Source organism: Chlorocebus sabaeus, chromosome 2 (assembly GCF_047675955.1).
Source record: "Chlorocebus sabaeus isolate Y175 chromosome 2, mChlSab1.0.hap1, whole genome shotgun sequence".
Taxonomy (NCBI): Eukaryota; Metazoa; Chordata; class Mammalia; order Primates; family Cercopithecidae; genus Chlorocebus; species Chlorocebus sabaeus.
In genome coordinates, this window is record NC_132905.1 from 41,561,348 (window position 1) to 41,567,965 (window position 6,618).

Genomic DNA, 6,618 nt, shown 5'->3' on the forward strand with positions numbered 1-6,618 from the left:
AGACACAAAAGGTCACATATTGTATGATTCCATTTAAAACATTCAGAGTAAGTAAATACAGACGGATGAAAAGAACACTGGTAGTTGTCCGGGGCTAGGAGGAGGGAGAAATAAGAAGGAGCTGCTTAACAGGTAGGTACAGAGCCGTATTTTGACATGGAATTGTTTGGAACTAGATGGAAGTGATAATTGAGCAACATTGTGAATCTACCAACTGCCACTGAGTCGTTCTCTTTACAATGGTTAGTTTTATATTATATAAATCTGACTTCAGTAAAGAAAGAAATCAGTCAATCAGTGTATAGAACACTGAATGTCAAATCCCATGATTAAGGCAGAGACTCATTGGCCCCACGATTAAATGGCTTCCTCTCCATTCACTCCCAAGCCTGCATTTGTCAGTGGGAATCTGAGCAGGGTCTGACCCACACCCTCTGCAGCAACCAGCTCAGAAAGGCAAACCAGAAACTGTTGTAGTAACCAACCCACACCAGTCAGGACATGGCAGTGATGCAGCTTCTCTAATTTGTGCCCTAGCTTCGAACTCAGAACCAAGCAAAGAAAGCCAAATGTACCCCCATAACCAGTCATATGAGATGCCTCAATGCTTATTAGACACTTCCAGTGTCCCATGTCAATAGCCTGCAGTCAACAGCACATCTGACGCCTTCCCTTTTGTTCACTACAAAGCTTTCCCACTTTGTCAAAAGTGGCTGACTCTCTTGCTTTAGCAAGCACTTTCTAAGTAGGCCCTGACTGTTCCCATTTGAGTTGTCTTTATTTTCACGCAGCTGTCAAGACATTACCAGGGATTTTCACATTTCGGTGACCTTCAGTGATAATTACATCTACCATTGTACACCACAGTACACAGACACTCTCTCCTAAACAAAATGCTTTCTTAACAATGAGTGAACATCCTATGTACAAATGATGAAGTGAAAACACAGTGCCATTCAGATCTTTACTGATATTTAAACAAACTATAGAGGAAAATTCCAAATAAACAATACCGACACAAAAAAGTAAATGCTGTTTAAAACTACCGAGAAGTGACTTGCAGTTTAATGAATCAAAGGTTTTCCTTATTCTTTAAACATTTTTTAATAACAGGCATGTCCTTCCTAGAGAAGCACATACCTTTCTCCTAATTTTATTCTTACCAAAGATTATATTGTATTTCTTTACAATTACATACTCACCTCCACACCTGTGTTTATGTCTTACTTTTGGTTTTCTTTTTCTTTTTCTCTTTTTTTAAGAGATGGGGCTTGCTATGTTGCCCAGGCTGTTCCAAGTGATCCTCCTGCCTTGGCCTCCCAAAGTGCTAGAATTACAGGTGTAAGCCACCATGCCCAGCCATTTTTGTTTCTTATGTTATTTTATGACTATTCTTGCCAAATATTTTTCTATTTTCATTTTCATCAAATAACTAGCTTTCCTTGATCACTAATTCACTTCTCTTCTTTGTTTTGTAGTTTGTTAACCTGCATTTTTATGTTTACTTATTTTCTTGGTAACTTCTTTGAGCTATTTTATTGTTTTCCCTTTCTTTCTTATTTTTTCTTTTTTTTTTTTTTTTTTTGGTCCTGCTCTGTCACCTAGGCTGGAATGCAATGGTGTGATCACAACTCACTGCAGCCTCGAACTTATGGGCTCTAATGATCCTTTCCTGCCTCAACCTCCCAAGTAGCTGGGACTACAAGCAAGCACCACCACGCTTGGCTAATTTTTGTGCTTTTTGTAGAGACAGGGTCTCACTCTGTTGCCCAAGCTGGTCCTGAACTCCTTGCCCCACGTGATCTTCCCACTTTAGGCTCCCATAATGCTGGAATTACAGGTATGAACCACCATGCCTGGCCTTTTGGTCCTTTTCCAGCTTCTTACATTTGTATTAAACTCATTTATTTGCTTCTTCTTGTTTCTATCAAAATACCTTTAAGTTTCTAAACTGTACGCTGAATGTCATTTCCTTTCTTTATGCTGCAATTTTTACTTTTACTTCTTCTTTAAGCTAAGACTCCAATGTATGTTTTCAATGTCCAAATGGATACATTTTTTGTTATCTTTCATTTTTAAATTTCTGCATTATGGTCAATGTCATTTGGAAGGCATTACTTCTGCCTTTTCAAATTTATAGTTTATTTTTGAAACCAAGTACCTGATAAGGTCTTCTGGTTTTTCATATTTTAGAGTAAACTGTAGTATCTAAAAGGAAAGTGTGTGTATGTATATACACATACACAGAAATCAACTGTTCATATTTCATCTCATTTTAATTTTTCTATTGTTTCATACTCTTTAATATTGTCTCATTTTTATTTTAAAACATCTACTAAATTATATATGTAAAGAAAACATACAAAATATACGTTTTTTTTTACTATTTATATTACACTTATAAATAGATGTGTTTAAAAACACATGACAAGAAGTTCCAAGTTGGCGTCAATCCCCACCACAGAAAACCAAAACCAAATATGCACCTCCAAAATCCTCACCAGCAACAACCCAGAGCTCAGGTACAAGGGCGAGACCATTCCCAGGGCCACAGAGAAAGGGAAAAACTTCAAGCAAAGGACAGGAGAATTAGACTTCCATATCCATGATGCCCCTCCCCCTATTACAACTGGCACCAGTCTCCCCACAGCTCATGGTTTCTACAGTGGAAAAAGTGAAATTGAGGTGGTCAACCACTCCTCCAACTTCTTGGATTCCCAGGCAGGAGACCTCTCCATGCTTTAACCCATGGGTACCATCGTGACTGCCTGAACGGAGAACTAACCCTAAGGACAGGCAGAAACAAACAGGGTAGGCAGGACTACCATCCCCAGCCTCAGAAACCTCTTTGTAACTCAGCCAAAGGAGATGCCAAATCAGGGTGTCTGTTCACCAGCACCATGCTGCAGGAGGGAGTTCCCCAGGTCCCCCGGACATGAACACCTAGCCAATCTTTCCTCACTGCTGGGGTAATCTCTTTAGGACCTCCTCCATTTAAGACAGGCAGAACTCTGATCACTTAGAAGAGTTAAACCTGGGCTTAACGCGCCACCTAGAGCCACAGAAGGCAGTGACGATTCACTAAGCAAGTATGTTCAATAAAAAGCAAAACAAGTCAGAGAAAACTAGAATAAATAAATAATCCTCTATTGCAAAAACATAGATATATACCCACAAGAAACAACAGCAAACAGAGGAATATGACCTCCCCAAAAGGACAAAGTAAAAATTCAGAGAGTGACCCTATCTAGATGGCGACTTTTTTTTTTTTTTTTTTTACTATTTATATTACACTTATAAATAGATGTGTTTAAAAACACATGACAAGAAGTTCCAAGTTGGCGTCAATCCCCACCACAGAAAACCAAAACCAAATATCCACCTCCAAAATCCTCACCAGCAACAACCCAGAGCTCAGGTACAAGGGCGAGTCCGTTCCCAGGGCCACAGAGAAGGGGAAAAACTTCAAGCAAAGGACAGGAGAATTAGACTTCTGTGAGCTCTCTGACCAGGAATTCAAAATGGCAGTTTTGGCTGGGCAAGTGGTGACTCAACCCTGTAATCCCCATGCTTTGGGATGCCGAGGTGGGCGGATCACTTGAGGTCAGGAGTTTGAGACTAGCCTGGCCAACACAGCGAAAACCCATCTCTACTAAAAATACAATAATTCAGCTGGGGTGGTGGCTGGTGCCTGTAGGTGGGAGGATTGCTTGACCCCAGGAGGTTGAGGCTGCAGTGAACCATGATTGTGCCATGTGTTGTCCACCCTGGACAACAGCGCAAAACTCTGCCTCAATAAAAGAAAGAAAGAAGATAGAGAAAATTACCTCCAAAGACCAAATCTAAGAATGATATTCAAGAGGAAGCTGACCAAGAGCAAGGGGTAGAAATCTTCAAAGAAGTGATAACAGAAAATGTCAAAAACAGGAGAAAGAGATAAATATCCAGGTGCAAGAAGGCATTAGAACATCAAGCAGATTCAACCCAACAAGACTATCCCAAGTCATCTAATAAGCAAACCTCAAGGGTCAAGGACAAAGAGAAGATCCTAAAACCAGTGAGAAATAAGGAACAACATATAAAAGACCTCCAATATGTCTGGCAACAGACTTCTCAATGGAAATCATACTGGACAGGAGGGAGTGGAATGATATTTTCAGTACTCAAAGAAATAAAAACTGTCATCCAAGGATATCGTATCCAACTGAACTGTCATTAAAATATTAAGGGGAAATAAAGTATTTCCCAGATAGAATTCACCACCATCAGACCCTTCTTGCAAGAAATGCTAAAGACAGTTCTTCAGCCTGAAAGAAAAAAACACTAACATGCAAAAGAAAACTTATTATTTTACATAAAAATGTATAAATTGGCCGGGAGCATTGGCTCATGCCTGTAATCCAAGCAGCTTGGGAGGTTGAGGCTGGCAGATCATCTGAAGTCACAAGTTTGAGACTAGCCTGGCCAACATGGCAAAACCCCGTCTCTACTAAAAGTACAAAAATTAGCTGAGTGTGGTGGCGGGCAACTGTAATCCCAGCTACTCAGGAGGCTGATGCAGAAATATTGCTCTAACCAGGGAGGCAGAGATTGCAGTGAGCTGAGATAGCACCGCGGCACTCCAGCCTGGGAGACAGAGTGAGACTCCATCTCAAAAAAAAAGTATAAATTGAGACAACTAAAAGTTAAAACGTGGGGGTAGGAATTAAACTGTAAAACTTTTGTGGGGGTTTGGGCTTTGTTTGTTTCTGTTATTTGGGATCTAAGATAAGTTGTCATCTCTTTTAAATAACTCATATCTATAAAAACTGTTTTGTAAGCTTCATGGTAATCACAGCACAGTTTTTATAATAGATCCACTACAAGTAAAAAGCAACAAATTAAAACATGCCAAGAGATAATCACTTAATCACAAAGGAAGACAGTAAGAAAGGAAGAAAGAGACAAGTCTCAAAGCAACCAGAAAACAAGCAACAAAATAGCAGTAGTAAGTCCTTACTAATCAATAATAACACTGAATGTAAATGTTCTCACTTCTCCAGCTAGAAGACATGAGTGGCTGAATGGATAAAGAAGCGAAAACCAACCATATGCTACCTTCAGGAAACCCATTTCACCTCTAAAGACACATGTAGACTGAAAGTGAAGGAGTGGAAAAAGATATTCCATGCAAATGGAAAATTTTAAAAAGCAGGACTATCTATACTTACATAAAATAAAATACGCTACAAATCAAAGACTATAAAAAAGAAAAGGAGGGTCACTATGTAATGATAAAGGCATCAATTCAGGAAGAGAATATAACAATTATAAATATCTGTGCACCTGGACAGGCGCGGTGGCTCACACCTGTAATCCCAGCACTTTGGGAGGCCGAGGTGGGCGGATCACGAGGTCAGGAAATCCAGACCATCCTGGATAACACGGTGAAACCCCGTCTCTACTAAAAATACAAAAAATTAGCTGGGCATGTTAGTGGGTGCCTGTAGTGCCAGCTACTTGGGAGGCTGAGGTAGGAGAATGGTGTGAACCTGGGAGGCGGAGCTTGCAGTGAGCAGAGATGGCAGTGAGCAGAGATCGCACCACTGCACTCCAGCCTGGGCGACAGAGCAAGACTCCATCTCAAAAAAAATAAAAATGAATAAATAAATAAATTTGTGCACCCAACACCAGAGCTCCCAAGTATATAAAGCAAACATTAATAGCTCCAAAGAGAAAGTTAGACTATAATACAATAATAGTAGAGGCTTTTAACACCTCACTCTCAGTAATGGACAGATCATCCACATGGAAAATTAACAAAGAAATGGCAGTTAAACTACACAAGATCTAATAGGTCTAACTGACATTTAAAGAAAATTTTGGCTGGGCATGGTGAGTCACTCCTGTAATCTCAGCACTTCGGGAGGCCAAGGTGGGAGGATCACCTCATGTCAGGAGTTTGAGACCAGCTTGGCCAAAATGGTGAAACCCCATCTCTACTAAAAATACAAAAAAAAATTAGCCAAGTGTAGTGGTGCATGCCTGTAATATCAGCTATTCGGGAGGCTGAGGCAGGAGAATTGCTTGAACCCAGGAGGCAAAGGTTGCAGTGAGCTGAGATCATGCCATTGCACTCCAGCCTGGGTGACCAAAAAAAAAAGTTTCACCCAACTGCTATCAAATGCAGCAATTTTACCAGCACATAGAACATTCTCCAGAGTAGACCATACCTTAAGCCACAAACCAAGTCTGTATCGAGTCTGATGTCTATTAAAAATAAACAAGTCTGACTTTTATTTGAAAAAATAGAAATCATATCAAGTATATTTTCTGACCAAAATGGAATAAAACTACAGAAATCAATAACAAGAGGAATCTCAGAAAAATACACAAACACATGGACATTAAGCAACATGCTCCTGAATGACCAATGGGTCAAAGAAAAAATTAAGAGTGAGCCAGGTGCAGTGGTACATGCCTTTGTACAAGTTACTCAAGAGGCTGAGGCTGGAGGATCACTTGTATCTAGGAGTTCTGGGCTATAGTGTGGTATGTCAATTAAGTGTCCACACTAAGTTCAGCATCAATACAGCGACCTCCTGGGAGCAGGGGATCATCAAGTTGCCCAAAGAGACT